Below are 15,444 nucleotides of genomic sequence, written 5' to 3'. Positions count from 1 at the left end.
CAGAGAGCACTGAGGTCGGGAACACAAAATCTCCTCACTATCCCCGGGCCAAAAGAAGCCCGTCTGAAAGCCACCAGAGAAAGGGCTTTCTCCGTTATGGCCCCCGTATGGTGGAATCAGCTGCCAGAAGAGGTGAGAGCCCTGCGGGACTTGGCGCAGTTCCGCAGGGCCTGTAAGACGACCCTCTTCCGGCTAGCCTACACCTAGCTATGATGACAACTGATGTAACTGGCCAGCCATCTGTTTACAGGAAATTGAAATATTCTGTTTTAAAGTTTTAACTGTTTAAATATTTAATTGTTTTATACTTAATATTGTTTAAATTTTATGTTTGATTAAATTGTTGGAAGCCGCCCTGAGCCATTCGTGGGAAGGGCGGGATATAAATCTCAAATAAATAAATAAATAAAATACACAAACATTTGTAATAATGGTACCAGCCAACGTGTTCTTAACAAAGTAACATATTTTAAAACAAGTTCCATCCACATCAAGTCAGCTTCTAAACTGCTTTGAAATCAAGAGGCCAAACCATGAAATTAGCAGAAGACACTTACTGTTTGTTTCAGGGCCGCACAAATCTTCATGTATAATGTCTTTAGCTTTCTGGTAAAGCAATTTTCTTGTTCCACCTGGCAATCAAGATGGTTTATGTATGGACCTGGCAGACACAACAGAAATAAAACAGTTTAAAATGTGGGCATTCCTCAATATTTATTCTTTTCCATCTTGCAACCAGTGTTCCCTCTAAGCTGAGTTAGTGTGAGCTAGCTCACAGTTTTTAAGCCTCTGGCTCACACATTTTTGTCTTAGCTCAGGAAAAATGGTCCCAGAGCAAAGTAATTTATGCAGTAGCTCACAATTTTATTGCCAGTAGCTCACAACTTTATTCCAGTAGCTCACAAAGTAGAATTTTTGCTCACAAGACTCCATAGCTTAAGCAGGGGTGGCCAATGGTAGCTGTTCAGATGTTTTTTCTTACAACTCCCATCAGCCCCAGCCAGCATGGCCAATGGCTGGGGCTGATGGGAGTTGTAGACAAAAAACATCTGGAGAGCTACTGTTGGCCACCCCTGGGCCTTAGAGAGAACACTGCTTGCAACTACTATCAACTACTGAAAATCTACTAAGACAGGGTATTACTAGAACAAGTATAAAACAAATTCCACGTCATACTCTTTTATTAAGGCTAAGTAAAATAATTCAAAATGCTGTGCAGGCTTTCAGGTTTCCCAGAATTCTTCACCAGCCTAGATATTTAAAGGGATGGCAGCAATGTTGTACTGCTCCCTAAATAAAGATAGAAACTAAGCACATGTCAGAATCATACAGGAAAGGTGTTTTGGTTTTTTTAAAATTAAAATTACCATCACATGAAGGTGGTGGTGGGGGGAATCAGCTGTGGAGGAAAGGCTATCCCAGGGAAAGGTTAAGAACAAATGTCACAGTCTTCCCTCACTTTGTTGTGGTGCTAATTAGCTGTAGAGTTCACACTGCCAAAGAAGATCCCACTTTATGGTTCTTCCCTTGGAAAGATACATACAAGTAAATCACACTTCTGTTTGTGTGGGGTTATGGCAGACACCTCCACCTCTTCCACCTGCAATATTCTACCCTATCATCACTTTGACGTAATTAGGAAAGCTACTTCCTTTTGCAGTCCAATTCAACAAGGTACAACACCTCAGTTATTTATCTTAAATAGAAAAATGTGGAGAAAAAGTGTTTGTTATTTCCTCCCCGCACCTAACATTTTTTTAAATTTTTCAAACCCAACATCTTCCTCAATTTTCTATGAAACATATTCTCTTTAGAATGAGTTAAATACTTTGAAAGACAATGTGGGCATGCTGTAAAAAGGTAAAGGTAGTCCCCTGGGCAAGCACTAAGTCATTACCAACCCATAGGGTGACATCACATCATGACGTTCACTTGGCAGACTTTTTATGGAGTGGTTTGCCATTGCCTTCCCCAGTAATCTACACTTTATCCCCAGCAAGCTAGGTACTCATTTTACTGACCTTGGAAAGACGGAAGGTTGAGTCAACCTTGAGCCGGTTACCTGAACCCAACCTCCACCGGGATCTAACTCATGCTGTAGCCACATACTTTTCTTAAATCCAAGATACACTTCAGAATCTAGGATACTAATCTTCATGAGGGGAGAATGCAAGGTTTTCATTGCTTCTCAACTGCTGCATGCCTTACGTTGTCCTTTTAAGCAGACTGTTTTCTTGTGGCTGATCTCCCCAAACCATAAAACATATACCCACAGACTAGGTAAAAAGTAGCTTATTGGTCTATCTTCCTGAAGGGAAAAAAGACCAGATGGTATCTTTATAGGTGCAGACACTGTACCAAAGCCTTAAACTCTAAAAGTTTCACTAAGAACTGAGCTCTCTCTAACCAGCAACCACAAAAGGAAGGTAACAGCTTTTACCTGATGGTGGAAGACAGGAGGACCTGGCATGACTTTGTCCATGGGGTCGCAAAGAGTTGGACTCGACTGTGCGACTGAACAACAACTAAAATGTATATGTGCTAAGGGAGCACAGGGTGCAGTATCTTGCAGTTTTCTCAAGCACTATGTAGATTTACAATTTTGCTTGTGAAAAATAAGGCACATAACTTTTCAATTCCTTGAATATGTCAAATACTAAGATTGTATATGCTAAGTTATAAAAAAAAAGGTAGTCCTCTGCACAAGCACCAGTCGTTTCTGACTCTGGGGTGATGTTGCTTTCACAACTTTTGTGTGGCAGACGTTTTACGGGGTGGTTTGCCATTGCCTTCTGCAGTCATCTACATTTTATTTCCAGCAAGCTGGGCACTCATTTTACCGACCTCAGAAGGATGAGTCGACCTAGAGCCGGCTACCTGAACCCAGCTTCCGTCGGGATCGAACTCAGATCATGAGAAAAGCTTAGGACTGCAGTACTGCAGCTTTGCCACTCTGTGCCATGGGGCAGTTATAAACAATGCATTTTATGTTGCTAAATCTATAAAATTAAGTTAGCTTTGATTGTACAGTAAGTGAACATTGCATATGTATTTTCCCACATTTTCTGTCCCCCCTCAAAAAACAAAACAAAATCCCCCCCCCCAATGAATTCAAAACTTTCTGAAATTTTACATCTCTATCTGCAATTTCACTGAAACTGAATTCTAAACAAGACTTTTTTGAATCACATTGGAAGGAATCTGCAAGTTTTCATGAAGTGGCACTCAATAAATACGGCCACCAAGCCCCTTCATAAGCATGCCAGAACTGTGTTTCTGGCGATATGTATATTCCATCCATATTTTGAGTCTCTACTATCATATATAGGTTGCCATATAAACTGTAAAACAACACTTACCCCTACACAAATGCACTTAACATCAAGATACACCAGCACTAAATATGCGGGCATGAATGCATCCAGTGCTGTGCAAACTGCACTGGCTACCTCTCGAGTACTGGATCTATTTCAAGGTGTTGGACCTTACCTTTAAGGCCCTTTATGGCCAGGAGCCTGCATATCTCCAGGACTGCCTCTCCCCATATGAGCCCCTCCAGGCTCTAAGGTCTCCTACACAACATCTTGTGATCCCTGGTCCTAAGGATGCCCAACTGGCCTCAACGAGGCCCAGGGCCTTTTCAGTCTGGGCCCCTACCTGGTGGAATGAGCTCCCACTGGAGATTTGGGCCCTGTGGGACTTATCCAGGTTTTGCAGGGCCTGCAAGATGGAGCTGTTCTGCCAGGATTTTAACTGATCCAGTGGGCATCCTTTGAAAGTCATTGCTTCCCCCAGAACCATATCACCAAGGTATTTATGTTATGTTGTGTGGTTTTGCTGCCAATGTCTGAACTATTGTTTACTGTGTTGCCTCTGATTTGATAGTACCCATTTTTATGATGCTGTTTTAATCCTGATATGTGGATTCTAATCTTAATATGTTGTTAATATATTGTTCTATTATTGTAAGCTGCCCTGAGCCCACTTGTGCGATTGGGTGGGATATAAATAGAAAATAAAATTTAAATACACTTAGGCAACAATGAAAGCATTTAAAATGCAGTATTCAAATAAATGCATTTTTAAATGCTGCATTCTTTTCACAACTGGTAACCATGACCTTATAAAAGGAGTGTAACCATCAACTAAAAACTGTATGCAGTTTTCAAAAATGTACTAACATAATACTTTGTAAAAGAAATGGAGTATTTTGACACTAACATGATCAGAGAATCTGTATTTTCTGCTTGAACCTCTTTGAAGAAGAAGATCAAAATAACGCCTCAAGAATGCAAAGCTGACAAGCCCAGCAATAGAATGATGGATCACCTATGAAAAGGGCTACTCCATTATAAAGAGCTTACACAATTAAAACACAAGCATACCCCCAGTATGTATAAACCAAAACACTCTGGTCTGTATTATTCTCCTTCTGCAATGCGGGGATATTTTCAAAGGCAAGGAAGAGTCAGCATCTTTAGCAAGATGCAGCTCTCCAGGTCTTCTTAAGATTGTCCTCTCATTTTCATACACTTTGTGTACTACATACATTTTCATATATCATCCTATACTCTGCATTTACCATTTCAAATCAAACTGCAATAACTATAACAATCACTACATCGTTTTTACAGGATGTGGATATGACATTTAAGCTTTCTTACTTTCCCCAAGATTAAAACTCTGATTACTGTAACATATAGAGAGGAGAAGGGAAAAGGGACTTGGCTAATTCAGCTCTTTAGATACACACAGTATCTGAAGGGGTTGTTTTTTCACACCAATTTATGCCTGATTTCCAGAGGTGCTGAAGATTTGCAGTTTACATGGATCCCATGGAAAATGCAGATGCATAGCATTTTGTAAATCAAGGAAGAGAAACTGGTATCACAAAATTTTAAAATTATACAAAAATCACCACTGAAAGCACTGCTATATTCAGAAAACAGGCTACCTATTCGCTTGATTTATAACATTGGATTCTTCTCCCCTTTCTTTATCCATTCAAATAGTCTGGTATTCATTCAGTGTTATGATGCTAATATGTATTTGCGTAAAAGAGAAAAAACCCATGATTTTGTGATGCAAATCTATTTCTAGAACAGCTGTCCATTAACTTTTTAGAATCACTACACAAATTAGAGTAAGCCTGATAAAAATCTGAACCCCTGATTCTCTACTCCAGGGGTGGCCAATAAATAGCTCTCCAGATGTTTTTGCCTACAACTCCCATCAGCCCCAGCCAGCATGCCCAATGGCTGGGGCTGATGGGAGTTGTAGGCAAAAAAAAAAACTTCTGGAGAGCTACCGTTGGCCAGCCCTGCTCTACTCCATACAGCAAATTGACAGTATACTTAAAATTAACAGAACTGTGCATATTACAAGATGACACAGTTCACAGTAACAGTGACTCTCAGCATCTTGTATTTTACCCTTTTCCAGGTAGTAAATAGTAGCAATGTTGCCAAAGGAAATACAGTAGATTATTTTTTTCCACAGTTACTTTTGTTTAGCTAATGTTAATATGTTAAAAATGCAATAGTAAAGGGTAACTATTTCCATTTAAGGCTGCATTTCTATGCTTTGTTTACAGCAAGGTTCTGTAAGGCTTGGGTAACTAAAGACTCAATGAGATCTCAAGGCTTGAAACTAAATAAAGAAGCTATCAGCTTGCCTGTCAGGACTGCTCTTGGGCCAGATCCAAGAGAGGGCTCATCATCAGAGAATGAACAAGATAAAATAGGGGCCACCACAAAGAATATCAGGAGATACCTGACACCACTGGACCCCTCTAGATCCAGATCCCTGGGCCTCAGATCGAAAGCTCTTCCCCTAAGGATCGGCTCCAGTTTATTTATTTCATTGCATTTTAACCACCACCCCTCCCCAAAAAAGCAGGGCTCAGGGTTGTGTACAACACAGTAATTCATAATTCAGGATTAGAAATTTAAAACTAATAAAAACACAATAACTAACCTTAAAAAATTGTGTTAAAATTGCCAACCTGCCAGTGATGTCCCAGTTCCTAGGCTATCAGTCCTCCAGGTTCTCTCGCCATCTGGCAGGAGTGGTAGAGACAGGCTGGCAGTTCATGCTCCAGCTATGCAGCCAGATCACAACATGTGCATATATAGTGCTTAGCAAGATCTGGGCTCAGTCAAGCCCAGAAAGAAGGTGGTGCTTTGTCCTCTCCAGGGTATTTAATCCCTGGTCTAAAGAGAAAGCTTTGCTTGTCCAACCAGTCTGCATGGGTAGTATACTTCTGTGCTATCTGTGAACTCGAACTCAGCTACATGTCAACTATGACAGTGGCCTTTGTGCTAACTGGAAGACTGGACCTAGCTTCCAGCTACTACTGACTTTTGCTCCTGATCTGTCTGTGGTTTGCTTTTTCTCTCAAAGGCAGAACTGCTTCACTACCAAAGAAGGAAAGGAGATAGGAAGTAGAACTGTCAACTTCACTGGAACCACAAAATCTATATTAACCATGTACAGGCCTTGGTCTCTAGAACTGCAAGGAATACAAATAATACACTGAGGCTTCTGGCCTTACCCAGGACAAGATACCATAACACTGACACAAAGCTCAGTTTCTGCTGTTGCAATTGGACTGACTGAAAATATTTTGTAGTATATTCTGCCACTGAGGTTCAGAAGTTAAACCTTTTCATTCAACACCCTCCACCTTTTTAAATAGCAACTTGCAGAGTAAATACTGAAGCTATCCAGCATACTGAGAACTATGCTATCCAGACAGCAGTCAGGCAATTCTCTTAAGAGCGTTCATGCTAGGCTGCCCAATTCAAGAAAATACAGTCATTGTAAAGCACTTTGAAGACAAATTTTCAGGTCTTCTAATCACATCCAAACAATTTTTAGGGATATTTGCTATATCTGACTGTTACAGAGGAACTGTCAGTAGACAACCTCTCATTGTCTATACTCGTGTCCAGCTTTTCTCCAGCAAGATCCTTCTCCAAGACAGCTGAGCTAGGGGGTGCTGGTGCACAAGTTTTCAAAAGGCTACTCACAGATTTCTGCTCTTTGCTCACAACGCATTTCCCCTTGCACTGGAAACAATGGAGGTTGGGGGCACCTCCTTCTGAGGCCCACAGAATTGGACTTCTTAGTCCAATCTTTTTGAAACTTGGGGAGGTTTTTGAGGAGAGGCACCAGCAGCTATGATACAAATGTGGTGCCTCTAACTCAAAAAACAGACCCCCAAGCCCCAGGTTGATTCTCCATTATAGTCTAGGGTGCCCATTGACTATCATGGTCCACACAGGCTACAATAAAGCTGGGAAAAAGTGTGTGTGTGTGTGGGGGGGGGGTTCGCATACCCCTATTATGCTTTTCAATATGATTTGTAAGCTGCCTTGAGTCACAGGGGAAAGTGTAATATAAATATTTGAATAAATAAGCACTTTAGGCAGGTTAATAACATTTAAGAAACTTCCTATTTGTTAGGTCAGGCAGGGTTCTGACAGTGGTTGTTCCTTGTCTCATTATACTTGACCTGTAATGCTAACTATATTTGACTAAAAAACACGCACGCACGCGCACACACACAACAGGCTGCATGATTCCCTCCCTCCCACAAGTGCTAGTGTGTTTTCTAAGGCTCAGCACAGGGTGACAGTCCAAGGCCAGATCTATCAATATAGTGGAAAGGGGCGGGTTGACCTGTTCTCTGGAAGCCAGGTCTACCAATATAGTGGGGAAAGAGGGCAAGTAGATCTGTTCTCCAGAGGGCAGGACTACAAATATTGTAGAAAGGGGTGTGTGAAATTTGAGTTGATTCTGTTTTCTCTAATGTTTGAATTATTCTTAAAATACAGTTTAAATATAATTTAAAAGAATTTAAAATAATTTAAATATAATTTAAAAGGTTATGGAAGTAATTTTCTAAAAAACTAGTTTACATGATAATCAAATGCAGACTCACAACTTTAATGCTACTAGCTTTTTCACTCACAAAGCAGAATTTCTGCTCACAACAGTGTGGAGCTTAAAGGGAACACTGGAAGCAGTGTCAAAAAAGACACTTGTGATAAAACTGGAATTCACTTGTAAAGGTCAGTAAACAAAGATAAACAGCTTGATGAGTTTCCAATGCCTATTGAGTTCAGACAGGGAAAAATCCTTTTCAAGGTTATGGTTTTAACCTTCAAAGCCCTTTATGGTCTGAAACCAACATATCTTCGGAACCTCTTCTTCCCCTATGTGCCTCAGAGAGCTCTGTGCTCTACTGAACAACATCTGCTGGTAGTCCCTAAAGGTCATTCGTTTAACCTCAACCAGGGCCAGGACATTTTCTATTCTGGCCCCAGCCTGGTAGAACATGCTTCCATCTGAAATCAGGGCCCTTTGGGATTTAATGCAATTCCACAGGGCCTGTAAAACAGAGCTGTTCCATCAGGTGTCTGGCTGAGGTGGTGGATGTCTGCACATCTTTGGCCTCCCTTGCCTACACAGCCTATGTGAACTGTTCTTCTTAGAAACTGCTGTGGCATCTGCTGAATGAGCCAGTGTGTCATCTCATGCCCAGCATCTGTAGGAGGTGTTTATGGACACCAGAGGGGGGGGGTGTCCTTGCCACCTATTAGTTTTAACATTTTAACTTATATGAATTTATATTTATTGTATTTTTGGCATTATACTTATTTTATCTGGTTTTAACTGCTGTAAGCCACCCTGAGCCTGCTTCCAGGGAGAGCAGTTTATAAATTTAGTAAGAAATAAATTGCATTTGCATCTGCTGTAGAAAGAAAAAGATAATTGCTGCCCCTTCGTGCCCATCTTTGTCTTTTTATATTCCAAGCCATTTTGGCAGCTGAATAAGTAAACTTCATGTGTATGCATTTATTACATTTCTACAACACCTACCTACTTCAATAGATGCAGCTGCTAACTACTTAGGAAATGGCAATGAGTATACAGTGCATACCAATTAATACATTCAAAATGTGTTCTTCAGCCATCTGCTGCTCGAACAATGGCACATCAGAGATCCGTCAACTCATTCACACTATATGATTCAACATTTCTTTTTAAAGCTAGCCATAACTTCCTGCGTTAAAGGCTCATCCTTCTTAGTTCTGCTTTGTTTAAAGAAAGCCTTCTACCTACTACTTTTATGAATATATATATTCCAAACTACAAAGAGCACTGAAAACGGAAAAGAAAACGGAGGAAATAAACGGCAAAACTGACAGGAAAAGTAAGCAGCAGGAAAATTATTTAAGAGCACTGCGTTTACCACGTATGAACGGCAGGAGGACTGGAGCTATCTTACTTCCAAAAAACCCTAAATTCCATTTCCAAAGCATATAACCTAGGGAAAATCCCGGAATGTAAGTGGCATAAAGCACAGCGGGAGAGAAGCCAACAAGAAGTTCAGGTACAGAAAGAAATGGCCACGTAATTCTCCTCCGGACTCAGGAAGAGTCCAGACCCAACCCACTAAGGGTTTCGCGGCTCCGAAGGAAAATGACCACCGTCGAGGCCAGAAAAAGGAAGCAGGGCTTTTGTAAACGAGAAGCTCGAAGCTTAAAACACCCGAACTTACCCCGGGCACAGAGCTCAGGAGGACACTCAGGCACCTGGCCCGACCTGCAAGCAGGCAGCCCGTATTGCACCCGTCAAGCCTCGCCGCTTTCGTTCAACCCCTTCTACACTGGCCCTTGAGTTCACCCCCTCTTACCTCAGCTGAGGCCATTGGGCCGCAGCCCACGGCTCTTACTTCACTTCTTCCCCTCACTCCGCCATTTTCCCCTCCTTGCATCGACTACCCAATGGGGTCCCGAGCGGAGCAACAGCCCCACCTACCTCCGCATCCTTCTATTGGGTCATGCTCCTATCAATCATTTCTTTATACATCCGTTATTGGATACCGATACAGCCTTGAACAAGCTCCAGAGGACGCCCTCCCGAACGGTCCACCTGATTGGCTAAGAATAGGCTATCACTTTGAGACAGGATTGGCTATTCTTAAGTGCCTAAACGCCTACCCTTTCGCTCCGCCGGGTTGGTGGGGTAGAAGCTATAAACTGCCATTCTTGACGCCCCCTGCAGGAAATGTATTAGCGGTGCAAATGCGGGTTATGTCAGAAAAGGGCTGGTTGTGTCCGCCAGCAACCATAAAGGGGCTAATTAGTGGTAGGTTTTATGAAGGCATAGCGGCCCCTTGGCGCGGAGTGGTAAAGCAGCAGTAGTGCAGATATTGTGGTCTGAACTCTCTGTGCTCACGACCTGAGTTCGATTTCGGCGGAAGCTGGATTCAGGTAGTTTACTCAGCCTTCCATCCTTCCGATGTAGGTAAAATGAGTACCCAGCTTGCGGGGGGGGGGGGGGGGAGTGTAAAAGACTGGGGAAGGCAATAGCAAACCACCCCGTAAAAAAGTCTGCCGTGAAAACCTTGTGAAAGCAACGTCACCCCAGAGTCGGAAATGACTGGTGCTTGCACAGGGGACCTTTCCTTTCATTTCCTTTATGAAGGCATCAATCCTAAACTAGAGAATGGTTTTATAGCGTTCTTTTGTAATTATACATCGGTATTTTAGCAAAATAAAACAGAAGTCCTGTGGTACCTTCAAGACTAACATTTTCCCCAGCTTTCGTGAATCAGAACTCACTTCTTCGAAGCTTAAACTCTCATCAATAAATTAAACAATAAGAAAATCAGCTTTATAGCCAGACTCTCACGGAAACTGTAGGCGGATTACAAACTATGAAAAACAATTTAGACTGCAAACACAACAACGTTGTGGACCTAGGATTGAGGATGGTGTTTGGTTGATGAGCTCTCATTCAACACTTTTGCATTGCCTTTTTTGGGGGTGGGGGGGTAGAACTGTGACTTCCAGGTCTGCAACAATGTAAGAACCTCACAATATTATATGGAAAATGGTTTCTTCACTCTAGCATCTGAGTGCGCTCTGATTTAAGATAATGCTGGAATAAATATTTTTAAGGTGCAACAGGCATTTGTTTTATAATTGCTTTAGGTTTTTGTCTCCTTGTGGCAGCTGCCTTTCTTGGCTAATGGACAGAACGTATGTTACTTTCATCCTCTTCTTGGGGCTTTCTTCAAAGCAGCAGGCTGGCTCATCATGGAAACAGAAGGCTATGTTTCGGATCAATGTAAGGAGGATGGGGAGCTGCTCTCCATTTGTGAATGGTTCAGTCTATCCTACATGAAAAAATAATTTTACTGTTAGTATTGCTTTATAATGGCTATAGATATTTCCCATCACTCAACTTGCCTTGATGCAGCCTTTGGGACCAAAAGGATTAACTCTGAAGTTGGAGACGGTGTGAAAAACGGGGCCTGAACTTATGGCTTACTGCACCTATGTATGCAATCAGTTAACAGAGAGCCTGTTTGGTGTAGTGGTTAAGTGCGTAGCCTCTTATCTGGGAGTACTGGGTTTGATTCCCCATTCCTCCACTTGCAGCTGCTGGAATGGCCTTGGGTCAGCCATAGCTCTGGCAGAGGTTGTCCTTGAAATGGCAGCTGCTGTGAGAGCCCTCTCAGCCCCACCCACCTCACAGGGTGTCTGTTGTGGGGGAGGAAGGTAAAGGAGATTGTAAGCCACTCTGAGACTGAGATTTGGAGTGGAGGGCGGGATATAAATCCAATATCATCATCATCATCATCTTAATGTGCTTTTTAAAAAATATACAATATTAAGGTAACTCACATCCTTCTCTATAGCTGGGGCTGCAGAGTGGTGAGAACATTTATGTGTGTGAGTAGGAACGTGACTGTGAGGCCAGAAGAAATAGGTACTTCAATTTCAGCTTTCCAGAGAAAAGCCACAAGAGTCAGACTTGGTGTATATGGCCCTTTCTGCTTGCCCTCCCAAAATAGCTCAGTTCATTCACTGGAACCTCTCAAGTCTAAAAGAGCTCTCTCAGTTCCACTTACCTCACAGGGTGTCTGTTGTGAGGAGAGGGATAGAGCCACAGCCAGGATTCCAAGTTTGGTGGGGCACACAGGAGATTTTTTTGTTTGGGGGGGACATAGGGAATGGGCACTGGACGGTGTACTCAAGAGTAAGCCTTTCCCGCAACTGCCCGGCCCAGCTGTCCAGGGTTCTGGATGTGTGTGCTGCAGTCGTGCAAAGTGAAGCTGGTGTCTGCACATGCACACGCACTCCTCCCCAGAGAAGGAGAGGAAGCTATGGGGAGGGGGAGTCGGAGGTAATGGGGGGGGACAACATGGGAGGGGAACTCAATGAGGGCATCGCGAATCCCCTGTAGTTCCCCAGATGGGCAGTTGCACTGGTCCCTGGCTGCCTGGCTCCCATCCCACAAGTCCTCACTTCCTGCCATCCCCCCACCCCAGCCTCCAGCACCTCAGGCTGATCCAGCACCTGGCTAGCCACCCACCCTTTAAGCTGCCTCTTTTTCTCTGGACATGGAAGGGCTGGCGAGTAGGCTGCATGGAAGCTGCCTTCCCCGCCAGCAACAGCAGCTCTCTTCACCAATCCCTCCCCCACCATTGAGCCCGCTGTGGCTGGGGTATCCTCCAATGCATGCCTCCCTCCCCCTGCTGTTGCCGATTTGGAGGGAAGCTGCGCCTTAGCCCCCCATACCAGCTCTGAGGCACAAAGCAAGTACGTTTGCCCCCAGGGAGAGTGGTCACAAGGACCAAAGTGGAGCATGTGGTTTCCCCTCCCCACCCTCCTTAAGGGCTCTGATGCTGAGACCTGTGGGGCTCCAGTTGAGGAAGCTGCCTGCTCAGCAGCCCTGAGTGGCAGAGAGACCAACAGAAATGGAGGGGCCTCCAATGAAGAGGCAGTACAGCTGGGAAAGGAGGTTGAAAGGATGGGCCTGCCCCCCCCCCCCAGTAGCTACGAGCCTGGGAAAGATTTTAAGCTGCTCTAGGACTCCAAGTGAAGGGCAGGGTATAAATCCAATGTCTTCTTTTTCTTCTTCAACTAGGAAATCAGAAGAGCAAGAGGAAGTTGGTTACAACTGTCAGCAAAACTAGCAGAGAGTGGTAGGAGACAGGTGGTCTTGGAGGAGGTGGAGACAGTCAACCCACTGGCCTTCAAAGTGCTGATGTAGCCTATAACTCCAAGACAAACTTGTGATTTTTTACTGCTCGGAGTATGTAAAGTCTAAGAGGAGAACCAGGAGGCAGAGTCCTAAACATCTTTCGTCTCTCCAATTTTAACCAACCACCACAGCTGCAGCAGAAGCAAACCTTTGGTATGTGAGCATGTGGCATGCTGGGTGGTTAATGAGTCAGTAATGTGAAAGCCTCAACATAGATTGCCTTGATAATATGATTCAATAAACATAGCATTTGTATTCAAGATTCAACTGGAGCTTTCCCTGTCTCCTCTTGGGGGGGTGAGATTTCATTTGGCTCAGCCAAGCAGGCAGTGGGCCTGATCATCCCTCCATCCACCCACACACAAGGAGGATCTGACAGCAATTTAGCATTTAACAAAAGGAGGCATATATATGTGAAGACATCGCTTCTTATATGGAAGTCATTCCATGTGCCAACTAAAAACTGGTGTAATATCAAATCAACCACTAGAAGGAGCCAAACACATATAGACCAGACCCCCTCACCAAGAAACTGGAACTTGCAACAGAAGAAAATGAGAATGTGGAAGAGTCCTGTACATGAAAGATGCTGGCGTGGGAGGCTGGGTTATAGCTGGACCTATGGTTGGAACTCTATGGCCCAAATTTGGTGTCAGAACCAAGGATTCTCAGTTCCTTCCACTTGGATTGTGAAACAGCACTGTGGTTGGGCAATTTTCTACTTATGCTAGACATTTTTCTCCTACAAATCCACTTTTAAGCATTAGGTTCAATCACGCCTTGCTTTTGGCATAAATTATCTACATACAGGGCACTAGGAAATGCCATGTTTCTTGCAGACAGACAGCGATCACCACTGTGAGAAATTTGTTCATCCTACATACAATTCATGAAGAAATCATTTTGCTTTTTTAAAAAAACCTAGCACTGTAGTATAAATCTTCACATATTTTCCTTAACATATTGATTAATCTAGCATGAGAGATTTTGCCTCATATATTGTACACTATTCATAACAGCATCTTGGGCCATATTTTTAAGTCCTAGTTCTGTAATATAAATCTTACATAGTTTTCCTTTGAATAGTGACCAGATCCAGTCTTCTACATTTTAGTTATTTTCCTCACTGGGAATGTCTTCAACAAGACCTTCATAAAAGAGAACCTCTCAGTGGCAGCAGAGAGCGAGCTGAGGAAAGGGCACTTTCCCCTCTCTTAATCATGCTGGGGAAAGCTGAGAAATCAGTGTGGGAGGAGGAGAAAAGGAGCACCCTTTGGTGTTTTTGAGCTTTAAAACCTCTCCATATTAGCCCTACACACATGCAGAACCCACACGTGACAGCACAGGTACCACAATGATGAACTGGCCTATAACAGTCCACACAGTACACCCAGCACCTCTGCTGCCATCTATCATCCCTGCTGATAGGACTGCTAATGATCTGTTTAGTTTTATTCATTCTACTCTTCCTATAAGGCAAGGGTGGCCAACGGTAGCTCTCCAGATGTTTTTTGTCTACAACTCCCATCAGCCCCAGCCAGCATGGCCAATGGCTGGGGCTGATGGGAGTTGTAGGCAAAAAAACATCTGGAGAGCTATCGTTGGCCACCCCTGCTATAAGGAATACAAGGCAATGTACATGGTTCTCCCTTAACCAGGCTGTGAGGTAGGTTAAACTGAAAGAGTGAGCTACTGGCCTAAAGTTATTCAGTAAGCTTTATGGCAGTGTGAACATTCAAACCTGGGCCCCTACTCCAACACTAACTCCTATAGCACTCTGGCTCTCAAATAACACCAGAATAGATTAAAGGAATCAAGGACTGCCTTCATTTGCTATCCCAGTACTGACAATATGAGCCACTGGTTTCCATGAGAGAGGCAGCAATCAATGCAAGCAGAAGGAAATTTTCCAGCCTCCCCCCTCCTCTCACAGTAGCCTGCCCCACCTGACTCCAAATCCTGCCCTCCACAAATAGGTGGAACTGTGTGGTGTCAGGGGCTGCTGTGGGAATGGAAAACTGACAAAACAACAATTCTCTTTCTGGTGGTGGATGTGCCTTCCATAAGTGAATAACATAGGATTCAAGCTGAAATATATGCAATGCCTGGATATCTGCCTGCCTACCCTTATGTTGGATCAATAGAACTTATTCTTTTCAGCCCCTCAGAAAGGAGGAAGTTCCAGTTGATTTTGACATTTAAGCCTTTGTTCTAAATGATTTCCCCCTTTTTCAAGAAATCTGTTAAAAGCGCTGAGCAGTAAATACAGATTGCATCTTAAATATCAAGTTACTAGATGAGAAAGCCCTACAATTATAGGATTCAACAACTGTAGGATCTTGCATTACTAAAGCTCCTTTTGTTATAGAAAGGCAGACA

The 15,444-nt window shown here is 43.2% G+C and overlaps 2 long non-coding RNA genes across 6 annotated transcripts in view; one reads left to right on the top strand and one right to left on the bottom strand.

Moving 5' to 3' along the window:
• LOC132590295 (uncharacterized) overlaps positions 1-9,842 on the bottom strand; it is a 394,082-nt gene extending 384,240 nt beyond the window's left edge. For 3 of the 5 annotated variants that reach the window (XR_009556656.1, XR_009556655.1, XR_009556657.1), the window contains exons 1-2: positions 9,704-9,842; positions 558-661 (exon numbers count right to left, since the gene is read on the bottom strand). This is a non-coding gene — a long non-coding RNA (uncharacterized LOC132590295). Of the gene's footprint in view, positions 1-551; positions 662-9,703 lie in introns of all 5 variants that reach the window. The other 2 variants (XR_009556658.1, XR_009556659.1) reach the window with 1 other exon arrangement.
• A 212-nt stretch (positions 9,843-10,054) lies between these two features.
• LOC132589209 (uncharacterized) lies at positions 10,055-13,325 on the top strand. Its single transcript, XR_009556557.1, has 3 exons — positions 10,055-10,283; positions 11,007-11,142; positions 12,949-13,325. It is a non-coding gene; the product is annotated as an uncharacterized LOC132589209 (long non-coding RNA).
• Positions 13,326-15,444: the final 2,119 nt, after the last annotated feature.

Source organism: Heteronotia binoei, chromosome 21, assembly GCF_032191835.1.
Source record: "Heteronotia binoei isolate CCM8104 ecotype False Entrance Well chromosome 21, APGP_CSIRO_Hbin_v1, whole genome shotgun sequence".
Classification (NCBI taxonomy): Eukaryota; Metazoa; Chordata; class Lepidosauria; order Squamata; family Gekkonidae; genus Heteronotia; species Heteronotia binoei.
This window is presented reverse-complemented; position numbering and strand designations above follow the sequence as displayed.